Source organism: Sphaeramia orbicularis, chromosome 4 (assembly GCF_902148855.1).
Source record: "Sphaeramia orbicularis chromosome 4, fSphaOr1.1, whole genome shotgun sequence".
NCBI lineage: Eukaryota > Metazoa > Chordata > Actinopteri > Kurtiformes > Apogonidae > Sphaeramia > Sphaeramia orbicularis.
In genome coordinates, this window is record NC_043960.1 from 7,054,172 (window position 1) to 7,066,534 (window position 12,363).

The 12,363-nt window shown below is 37.0% G+C and overlaps 1 protein-coding gene across 1 annotated transcript in view; it reads left to right on the forward strand.

The window, feature by feature from the left end:
* pde4ba (phosphodiesterase 4B, cAMP-specific a) overlaps positions 1-12,363 on the forward strand; it is a 586,891-nt gene that overhangs the window by 60,585 nt on the left and 513,943 nt on the right. The gene's annotated exons all lie outside the window — the stretch shown is intronic.

The window sequence follows — 12,363 nt, forward strand, 5'->3', positions numbered from 1 at the left end:
TGAACATCCAAATGGGTCATATCTGATGACCATGAAAAGATGACAAACTGCATTTTGCACCAATTATTTACATGTATTGACAGAATTAGTGGATCAACAGTTAAGATCAGTAGATACTTTTGGTCAGCGGTAGATGTTTGGGTCTTTATGGGTTAAGTTTAATTGTAACACCCATGATGATCTCATTTTCATTGTTTGTTCTTTTGAAAATTAATAAATAAAAAGTAAAAAAAAAAAAAAAAAAAAAAAAAAAAAGATGCATGTTCTTGAAGCTTGCCATGATTATTATTCTTTCATATAGCAAGAGGGACCTTTAAAAACTGTAGGATGCAAGTGAAATAGACCCTTAACGGCAGGATTATCTCAGTACAGTACATCCTGTCAGCCAGACTACAGTCAAGGTGGTAGACGATGATCCAAATACTACTTCTTGAAAACGCTTGGCACGTTGCAAAGGAAAAATGTGGTAAAATTCACAGTCTGCTTTGGTCCCTGGGGGTCTCCGGGCTAAAAGGTGTGAGTAAACGTCCACACAAATGACAGATTCTTAGAAAGTAGTGCTTTTTCATTGGTGACAGCCTGCTCCATTAGAGGCTGTCAGTGAAACATGATCTCACCTAGGGCTGTATTTTTGCACCTGTCCAAAGTCAAATAAAACCCTCAGTGTTTAATGTCTTCATCCAACATCCTGTTCACAATAAAATACACATTAAGGAAGTAATGATGAGTTCATGTGACCTTTTAATTAAACATATCCAGAGTGGAATGAATAGACTGTCACGGCAGCACGATTTTTAGAGCTGCATTTCTGGCTCAAATTAGGTTCATATATAATCCTCTAAGGACTTCAACATTTAGACTATGTTCAGACACCAGGTGTTTATGCACAGTTCAGATTTTTTTTGGTGAAGTCCAATTTTTTTTTGTGTGTGCTTGTTCTTATAACACATTAAGTGCGACTTCTATCAGTTTTGAGTATGAACTGAATGTGACCCTGAAGTGACCCGCATGCGCAAAAGAGGTCCTGATGTAACACGTGACCACGCAGGCACGCACTGTGTTTAAGGAAGTATGTTTTTCCCACCGCTCCCCCTCCTGGGACGCAGAATTGTGATGTTTTTCACATTTCAATGACATAAAGGTCGGATAAATGCGACTTGGCCTTTTCAGACTGAAGTTACTCTCAGCTACTCTCAAACCAAACCTGGAGCCATCATGTAATATAATGTAAACATGCTCAGAGTGTTTGTGACGGACTGCAGTGGGACATAAGAGTGAATGGTGGGATGTGAATGAATATTTTATTTAGATGGAGTTACAGAAATGCATTTTTTTTGTAGAAAAAATGTAGGAAAAAAATGATAGATATTTGTTTAAAATAGTATTAGAAGCCTGTAAAAAGGCCAAAAAAAAAAAAAAGGTACAGATTAGAACCACCTAAAACTAATGACTGGATACAAAGTGTGAATGGAATATTTGAGATGGAGATTCTGACCCATAGACTGAGGATTCAAGAAGAATACTGTCATGATAAATGGAAGAAATGGACAATTTTCATTTCAACATCACATCACTAAAAACAATTGTTAGTCACAAGGTTTATTATGGTACCAATGTCCCCAGTGTTTGTTTTCTTTTGTAATGTACAGAAAATAAACGATAAAACTAAAGTAAAAAAAAAAAAAAAAGTTACTCTTTAGGTGATTATGTCTTATTTTAAGTGTGATGAGATATTTGGACTAGAAATGAGAAAAATACACTTGATAAGATTACACTGGTCAACAACAAATTTATTGTTTAAGTTTTTTGAGCTGATTTAGGATCATTTTGGTGTGCTGAATCCAAAAATCACATTAATTTTGCTCAATCAGGTCAACTTTCTTAACTATGCTACATATTGGCTTTTTAACATTTTTGCTTACATTTATGGGCATTTTCACATCATATGATACAAAATTCTTTCATATTTCTTGCAATAAACGAGTTCTGAAGATTTTACTTTTGCCAATTTATGATTAATGTTTTTTTTAATATTACAGGTGAATGAAATGGCTTCGACTAGAAGATCTTGCAAAAATAAGCCTGATGTATTCTGCTACATCTGCGGTGAATACACCATTGTACCTAACAGGAATCAAGTCACAAGTTTCATAAAGTGTGCTTACCAATCTTATTTTGGTATTAATGTAATTAAATGTAATCAATTTTGTGAGAAGATCAAATTTTTCCAAATCAAATTAGCAAAAAAACCTGACCTGATTGAGAAAAACAGATGTCATTTTTGGATTTAGCGGTGCAAAGTGGTCCTAATTCAGTTGAAAAAACCTAGACAACTTGCAAAAAACATTTTTTTGTAACCCAGTGTTATGATATTTGCAGTGCATAAATCCCTTAAAGGTTAAATAGAGAGAAAAATTCATTTGGGAAGTGCCACAGAATTAGCAGTGGGTGTTTTTGAGTTAACAGATGCAAAGTAAGCCTGTAATTATACACATGAGTGTGATTTTCAGGAAACTGCACTGATGCGACCTTGCAGACTGAGCTAAGGTCGGTCTTCAGGCAATATTAGGTTGAACACTCCACAACCCGACTGCTGTGTCCACTCAGTACTTTATGTCTTTGCTCTTTAAAGTCACTTTGAGAAGTTTCGTCCTGGCCATGACTCAGGAAAACTCCAAAACCGTTTTCTTGGTCTGTGCTTCATTCTTGCTGCTGGTTGATGTGCGATGACCAGTTTACTGCAGTATCTGTAAACCGGGTGTGTCAAACTCATTTTAGTTCAGGGGCCACATTAAGCCGAATTTGATCTGAAGTGGCCCGGACCAGCGAAATAATATCATAATAATATATAAATAATGTCAACTCCAAACTTTCCTCTATGTTTTAGAGCAAAAAAAGTAAAATTATCCAATGAAAATGTTTCCATCTACCAACTATCCTTTAAAGGTCCCGAATTATGCTATTTTTCAGTCACGTCATATAGGTCTCAGAAGCCCAAAAACATAGTATTTAAGTTTGTTCGCCCCAAAATCATCCTTTTTTCGGAGTTTCAGCGGTCGAAAAAGTCACTCTCACCAGCCCTCCTCAGAACAGGCTGTTTCTGGGCCTGCTTCCGGGTATGCAAATGAACGCATCTGTCCACGCCCACTCCCCCTCCCCTCTCTGGGAGAGGACGCAACTTCCGCTAGCGGTACTTCCCGCTAATGTTGACTGTGAAGCCATGGCTCTCTCGTCTCCAATACACATGTCTCAGACAGAACGTCTTTCCAAACACTGGCTTTCTTTGCCTTGAGGCGTGATTGAGCCCCGACGGAAAACGGCGGTGTTGTGTCGGGTTCGTGGACCTGACACGGAAAGACGCCTGCCGCCACTAATGCAGGCAGCTACTAACAAGCTTGATGCTAACTCTACTGATGCCAACCACAAAAGGCCCGTGTTCACAGTAGTTCTGTTGAATGTCTCTTGATATTATCAGCTCTTGCATGTTAACGGGGACGCAAACGTTAGCAGCAGTAACCGAGCTATGTTAGCTGCCATGCTAACCTTAGACATACACATCAACCACCAGCTTATCCGTAATGTAGGGTTATGCAGTAAAGATACAAAAAAAATGATAAGAACTTACATCTCCCACACTTGTACTTGGGTCACGAAGCGTTGGTACTGCGTCCTTCTTGATTCGGAGTCTTTGTGCTAAGCTGGAGCTGTATGGGCCCATGTTCAAAAAACACTCGTCCGTGAAATGGCGGGCACACACATACAAGCGTTTGGGAATGTTGTTTGGTACATGACCTTCAAAGATATAATCCAGCCACTTTTTACGGAGAGGCTCGGAAGTGGGGAGCAAAAATAAACTATCGTGTTGGTGTGTGCAGCCAACAACACCACAACTTGCGTGTCTCGCCTTCGCCATGTTTGTTGTCCAAGAGGTACTTTGCCAGGGCGGAGCTCGCTTTGCCAGGGTGGGGGCACAGTCAGGGGGAGGAGTTAAATCCGCTTATGTCGTCATAAGCGGACCCAACTCAAACTCGGCCGTTTGAGCAGGCATTTTCACAAAATGTGGCGTAGCAAGGCAGGGAGGAAACAGACAGTTTTCAAATTTGAACCTCATAATGAGGCTACTGCAACACACACTACTATAAGAAAACTGTCACAAAGTGAGATTTGCATAATACGGGACCTTTAAAACATGGGTATCAAACTCATTTTAGTTCAGGGGCCACATTAAACCGAATTTGATCTGAAGTGGCCCGGACCAGCGAAATAATATCATAATAATATATAAATAATGTCAACTCCAAACTTTCCTCTATGTTTTAGAGCAAAAAAAGTAAAATTATCCAATGAAAATGTTTCCATCTACCAACTATCCTTTAAAACATGGGTGTCAAACTCATGTTTGTTCACAGGCCAAATTCAGCCAAATTTGGTCTGAAGTGGGCCAGACCAGTGAAATAATAACATAATAATATATAAATAATGTCAACTCTAAACTTCCCTTACATGATGAAAAAGTTTACATCTATAAACTGTTCTTTAAAACAATGTGAATAACATGAACACCCTAAAATTTCTTAAGTAAATAAGTGCAATTTTAACAATATTCTGCCTCAGTTTATCATTGATGTCATGTTCATTACAGCTTACAGATCACAGTGGATCTACAAATGCACTAAATATTAAGTAACAGGCAGAATATTAACCCTTTCATGCATAGTGGTCACTTCAGTGGACAGTTACTCTACAGCTGTTCTCTTGTATATTCATGGGTTTTGTTGTTTTAGTTCCATATTAACCAACACAGTGGACACTTATGCACCATCTTATAAACTGCAATTCATACCATTATTGTAACTTTGCTGTTCTTGATTGGTTCTTGAGTGGAAATCAATTGTTAATATTTATTTTTTGCATATCATCTCCATGAAGTGAGTAATAACTAGTATTAGAATATATTAAAATGTGAGAAAACATCAGATTAGCTGCATTAAACATGGTTTCATTTCACTGTTTTCATATCATTTTATGATATTGGGTTTTGAATACATGTTTCTTTGCTTCAAGAATAAAATTCATGGTGTAGCTGAGTGGACATTTTTGTAACTCCATGAAAAAGAGGTTAATTTAAAAAAAAAAAAAATCTATCACATTTTTTTTTTCATGCCTAAAGACGAATAAAAACACTCAGGAAAAAAAATCTTGATTAAGGTTCTCATAATTCATGCATGAAAGGGTTAACAAAATTACACTTACGTCTCTTCAGACATTTTAGGTTTTTCATATTTGTTCAGGATATTTACGTTTTTCTGTGTGTGTTTTAGTGTAATATTTTTCCTGGTCTGTATGTGGAACCTGAACTAATATTTTCTGTGATCATCTTAAGTGTAATTTTTGCGTTTCACAAATTCATCCTGCGGACCGGATTGGAACCTTTGGCGGTCCACATTTGGCCCCCGGGCCGCATGTTTGACACCCCTGCTGTAAACCATTAGCTACATCCAAATGGACCTTGGCACCACTCTGCAGGTTTTCTGACTTTGCAGGTCATTGAAACGCTGCATTGTTTCACTACATGTGTGCTTGTTCTGTTTTGTTGCTCAGGAGTGGGCATGTCTTTTGTCTTCACACCTGTTTGCCCTAATGTTGTTAATTAGGCAGAAGTAACGCTAATTAGGATTCCCTGAAACACTCCCACACACACACACACATCCACATATACACCTGGAAAAATGAACATGTTCTCCTCATTAGTATTGTGCTCCCTCCCCTGAGATTACAGAGCTAATCTGTTTTCATAAACTGCTTTCTACATCTGTGCTGCGGAGCACAATTTTTTGATCTCTGAAGCACTAATTTCCTTGATACTCACTAATTATCTGCCAACGGTAAGAAGTGGATAATGTTGTCAGTGATGACGTCATCTATGAAACATACTGTACAGTACTGTTCAACAGTCCTAGTCCAGTGGTTTCCAACCTTTTTTGGCTCGTGACCCAATTTTAACATCACAAATTTCTGGTGACCCCAGATATTCAAAATGGAGACTTTTTTTTTATTTTTTTTTTGCTAAAATTAATTTGTTTTTGATCATGCAATAGTTTGCTATACTAGATAGATAGATGGATAGATAGGTAGATAGATACTTTATTCATCCCATAGGGAAATTTACTTTTTTTTTTATTATGTTTCAAATAAATGTTAATTTTAGACGACATTTAGTCTATATAATGTATATTATTGTGGACGGAGGCAGTAAAGCCAGGTGTAGATTACTGCACAAAGAGAGAATTTGATTTTCCTTGGTCAGGATATGTACAGTCAGTCCAGCTTGGATTTACAAGGCTGACAATTAATACTAAACAAAGAAGAACTCAAACTATGAATTACAGATGTAATGATATGAAAATTTCATATCATGGTTATTGTGATCAAAATTATCACGGTTATTATTATTATCGTTGTATTGTTGAAATTGTGCTCAGAATGTTCAAAAAGTACTAATACACACACTGAAATAATTTAACTTAGTTGAATTTTGAAAAAAAAAAAAAAAAAAAACTGCCGAAAAACCCAAATCAAATAAGTGGCACAATGCACTTTCTGTTGGCAGAAACATTCAAATATTAACCCTTAGTAGTCTGAGCCTATTTTGTCCATTTTTCAGTACTTTTGATTTTGCCTTTATATACTATATACAGAACTGTTCACTATACCCATGTTTGGTATCTTTTTTTTCAGCACAACTTCATCTATCTCATCTATTATTTTTTCACTTTAACCTACTATATCAACATAAAAGGCCAATAAACACAAAAAAATATATAAAATCCGATTTGAAAAATGTATATAATTTATTGCATAAATAACACACAGATGCTTAGCGAACCTTTTCAAAGACTATAAAAGTGAATATTGGTTCCAAGTATTAGGTATAGAAAATTAAAATTGAAGTAAATTAAAACTATACTCAAATATTTGACATAAAAGCAGATCTTTACACAGGTGTTTTCTGCGGTAATCAAACACGGTTGTCATGATAATTAGAATTTAAACGATAATACTAACTGTTGGCAATTTTACCGCGGTTTATCGTTATACCGGTAATCGTTACATCCCTACTATGAATTATGAAAGAGCTGCAGCGTCTGAAACCGACCACAATGAACATTTGACAGATAAACAGAACCACAGTGCTTCAGTTTCAGCTTCACAGTTTGTCATGTCTTTTATGTGTTGGGATTGTCTCTCAACTCACCATATATTTTTTATTAGTAAGTTTTTTTTTTTTTTTTTTTTATCAATTACTAGAAATTTCAGGTGACCCCATTTGAATTCCAGGTGACCCCACCCCAAAGTTGAAAAACACTGTACTAGTCCAACATTAGGTTTGTTGGTTTAGTAAAGTTCTAATGTCCATATATGCATTTTTAGTCTGTATTTAGATCCAATCTGATAAATGTGAAGTATGTACAACAGGAAAAACAAAAGTTTGAGGGCAAAAACAGCCTCTATAAACCAAAAGTGGTTGCATTTAGTGTGACCTGCCTTTGTTTTTTTTTTTTTTTTTTTTTTTTTTTTTACATATCTTTAACCCTTTTGTTCAGACAATATGAGTTTTAGGCCCAATCCCAATTCACCCCTCGGCCCCTCCCCCTCCATTTCACATGAAGGGGTAGGGATGTCCCGATTCTTGATGAGTCAGAGGGGAAGGGCTAAGGGGTAGAGCTGTTTGGCCCTCGAAACGGAGATTTTTCAGGAGCACACTACAAACAGAGGGGTAAGAAATATCCCCCATGATTCTCTCCATAAAGATGGAGGTAAACAGTAAAAAAATGCAGCAGTAGTGTGATGAAAGAAACACAAATATATGTATTTTCTTCGTAAACAACTTAATCATTTGATCGACTGTTTAATGCTGTTTCAATGTGTCATAGATACGGCTGATAGCTGCAAAAAGATGCTGTCAGATTTACTGATTGGATGAAACTTTTTGTGGAACAGTATAAATTGATAAACATAACACTGGTCAACAACAAATTTATTGTTTAAGTTTTTTGAGCTGATTTAGGATCATTTTGGTGTGCTGAATCCAAAAATCACATTCATTTTGCTCAATCAGGTCAACTTTCTGAACTATGCTACATATTGGCTTTTTAACATTTTTGCTTACATTTATGGGCATTTTCACATCATATGATACAAAATTCTTTCATATTTCTTGCAATAAACGAGTTCTGAAGATTTTACTTTTGCCAATTTATGATTGTTTTTTTTAATATTACAGGTGAATGAAATGGCTTCGACTAGAAGATCTTGCAAAAATAAGCCTGACGTATTCTGCTACATCTGCGCTGAATACACCATTGTACCTAACAGGAATCCTGTTAGAAAATGATTTTTTTTCTCTTAAAACCTATTTTGGGTGAGAACTATATATAAAATCAACTGATAAAGTCACAAAAATGTAATCAATTTTGTGAGAAGATCAAATTTTTCATAATCAAATTAGCAAAAAAAACCTGACCTGATTGAGAAAAACAGATGTCATTTTTGGATTTAGCGGTGCAAAATGGTCCTAATTCAGTTGAAAAAACCTAGACAACTTGCAAAAAACATTTTTTTGTAACCCAGTGTAATCTACTGAATGGTAAACTGCAGCTCTACTTCCAAAAAAAAAAAAAAAAAAAGTGATTCTAGGAAAACCACATTACAAAACAATTAGATTTTTACTACGTTGCCATTGCCAGCAACTTTGTGATGTCTTGTAATGTTTGAACACTTTCCCTGGAGCTATCCTTGAAATTACCTTGTGGAAATGATTCCTGATAGCAGCCAAACGCTAATGTTACATGTGGGTTTAGCTGTAAGAACAAAGACAAATGACACAATAAAAGGCCGTTGGATATCTGTAACCTGCTGGAGGAGCAGAGGAGCAGAACGTCTGCGGAGAACACACTGGTTCAGGATTTGAAGACGGAATTATGGTTTTGTATAATCCTTCCCCTGCTCTTTCTGCTGTTGCTTCTGCCTCTTCTTCTTCTTTGTCTTCCTTTTATTCCCTTTCTCCTCCTCCTCCTTCTTCTTCCTCCTCATTTTTAAAAATCTTTTTTCCTCTCGTTACGCCCGGGCCTAGGGGTTTACCAGGGCGAACACAATGTGCTCACTTTTGTCCCCTCCCACCTCCCAAAGCACACACGTCATTCAAAAACTAAAGTTTAGGAGATTTATTTATTTTTTACAACTAAAGAAGGGTTAGGGGAGGGCGTGGCTAAAACAACAAACAAAATATCTTCTTCACACTTCAAACTAAAGGCAGCCATACACTGTGTGATTATTTCGATCGTTGCACGCAGCTCCATCTCAAACTGTGCAAATCAATCGTAAAGTCAGGCTCACAATTCATGTTCTCACACTGTACATGTTGCACCCCTGAAAACGGGAGATAGAATCACACAAGTGATTTATCATTGTTGTCCTCCGTGTGCACTTTAATGCAGTCACAAAAGTGACATATAACAAACAAAAATTACGGTTACGTAATACAACATCAAAACTTGTGTAGCTTTAGCCTTATATATTAGCGCCACAAACGTGTACGGACATAAGATGGCGGAGTGCACTCACGACACATTGTATGATAACGTTCAGTTACAGTTAACAACAATAAAACTTATCTTAGCATTGCAAAAACTATAACAAACAAACGGGTTTATGCTTCAACAAAGTACATTTCACAATTTAATCACAGTTGACCACAATTACCTGAAAACAGGGGAGATAGAATCACACGAGTGATTTATTGTTGTTTTCCTCAGTGTGCACTTTAATGCAATGAGGAGAAACAGCACGATCCCTCTAGAGGTGAATAAAGACACAACTAATCAACCCCGGATAGTTTCAGGCATGCTAGTGGATCAGATTACCTTATCTGAAATGGCAAAGATATAATTGTAACATGAACATTTTAACTATATTCCTATTGTTTTAAGGCTTATGTGAATTAATATGAATTAATATTTATTGCAAACATTTTAGCTGTTTTACTGTTTTTACATCTTAAACTTGAAATAAACTGAATCGCTGCAATCCTATGTAAGGCGTATAATGTTACTACAACCTATCACATATGGACCGATGCTGGTATGCAACCTGACTGCTCACACTGTAGGACCATACGCCAGAGGACACACCACACGTTCGGGTGTTGTATCCGGAAATACAACATTAAAATACCAAGGAATCCGCAAGTACACAGATGATTGTGTATTGGCGTGGTCATGAAATGGTAGTGCTAAACAAAAACCAACGAGCCGCTTTGGCAATATGTGCCATTATCTGTGAGGAATCAAAAAAGAAGAAAAGACGACGATGTGTTCGGTGCAGGAATTGGTTGTCCAGACGTGGACAGTATGGGCTGTCATCCTACAGCGAAGGGAACTAGAGGTCAGCTGCAAAAACCAAACTACACTAGGACAATAGCCAGCTGCTGTTAGCTTGTACGCTACTGTATGCTTCTGTGTTCGTGCATGCACAGTGTGAGAATTTGAGGCCCATGGGCTCGTGGCACTGCTTTGACAGTGTGATACCCTCACGAGGAGCGAGCAAGATTTCAAACAGCTCCGTTTTCCTTGCAAACACACAATTGCTGGTCGTGAGGTGTTAATGGCTTCTCCTTACACTGCACCAAGCACCACACACCATTAGAGGCACATCTGGTCCGATCCCAGAAAGAGTCGCACAAGTGAGAAATCGTCTCTAAAATCGCACAGTGTATGGCCGTCTTTAATTACCTAATCCAAAATAAATGCAAGAAATAAAATACAGAAAACTAACCTAACCCTCCGGTATCCGGGTGCGCCTTTTAGGCACACTTTGCACTTTGTGTTAAAAAACTTCATATTATTTTTCACAATTTAAATAAGGTTAGAATTCAAAAGTTGTACATTTTTGCATGATCTTTAAAATTCTGGCCACCAACTAAAATTTGCACATTGTCAACAAAAGAAAATGACAAGACTAGCATCTGTCTCCTAAGTGTGCCTAAAACGCACTATTTCTTCCAATTGATATGTATGATTAGGGCTGACCTTGATTTACAAAAATAAAATCAAATTAGAGCAGGAAAATAAATCAATATATAATATTTAATAGTTTGATTTATAGGTGTGCATTTTTGGCACACTTGGTGACAGATGCTAGTATTTTTGAACATTTGACCTAGCGCCAAAAATAATAAAGCAAATTAACAGATGTTGGAGTTAATCATTGACATATGCCAGGCTGCAAAAATCAAATAATATGTGATCTAGTTTTTATGTAGTATATTGAAAAAAAATTACTTTTTGTGTTTTTCGCATCCAAAAAAATGGTTTGTTTACATTACAAACATGGCATTTAAAGGGTTAAAAAATGTGACAATTATTGAGTATTTGGTATTTTTATTTACGGCTCAAGTTGATGAAATAGAAAAAAAGTGTAAAAGAATTAAAAACAAACTGTATGAACATTTTTTTTCTTACATTATTTCACAAGTGTGCCAAAAATGCACACTTGGTGCTTAGTAAGGGCCTTGTTGGACGGGTTAAACTCCCTCAGACAAAACAGGAGAAAACGTGAAAATAAAAGTCGACCTCCCCGACCAGAAAAAGTATCGAATTACAAAACTCTATTTACAACTATACATAAGTACGAATTATCACACGAAGGCACGAAGACTGACGACCACACACAGGAAACACAGTTGGGAGCTGGAAGGAGGCAAGGAGAGAGAGAACGGCTGGATCCAGGTTCATTTAAAGGTGACGGGCAATCATGCTCCAGCAGTCAGCTTTCTGGGCAAAAACAAAAGACACAAGACAGACACAGCGCCCCTACAGGACTGGAGGGAGAACACACACTATACAGAAAACACACATATAAACACAAACAAAGTATGAACCAGCGTCATAACACTCTTCTCCTTCTTGTCCTCCTCCTCCTCTTCTTCACTTCTTTTTCCTTCTCTTTTTTCTTACCTTTTTTCTTCTACACCTTCTTGTCGTCCTCCCCCTCCTCCTCCCACTCTTCTTCTTCACTTCTATTTCCTCATCTTTTTTCTTACCTTTTTCCTTCTTCTTGTCCTCTTTCTTCTCCTCCTCCTCCTTATTTTTGTTCTTCTCCTCCTTATTCTTCGTCTCTCTCTCCTCCTCCTCTCTCTCTCTTCCTTCTTATTATTCCTCCCCCTCTTATCTTTTTCCTTTTTCTCGTCCTCTTCATTTCTTCCTCCTTTTCTTAACTTTTTCCATCTTCTCCCTCTTTTCTTCCTCCTCCACCCCTTCTTCACTTCTTTTTCATCCTTTTTTCTTACCTTTTACCTTCTTGTCC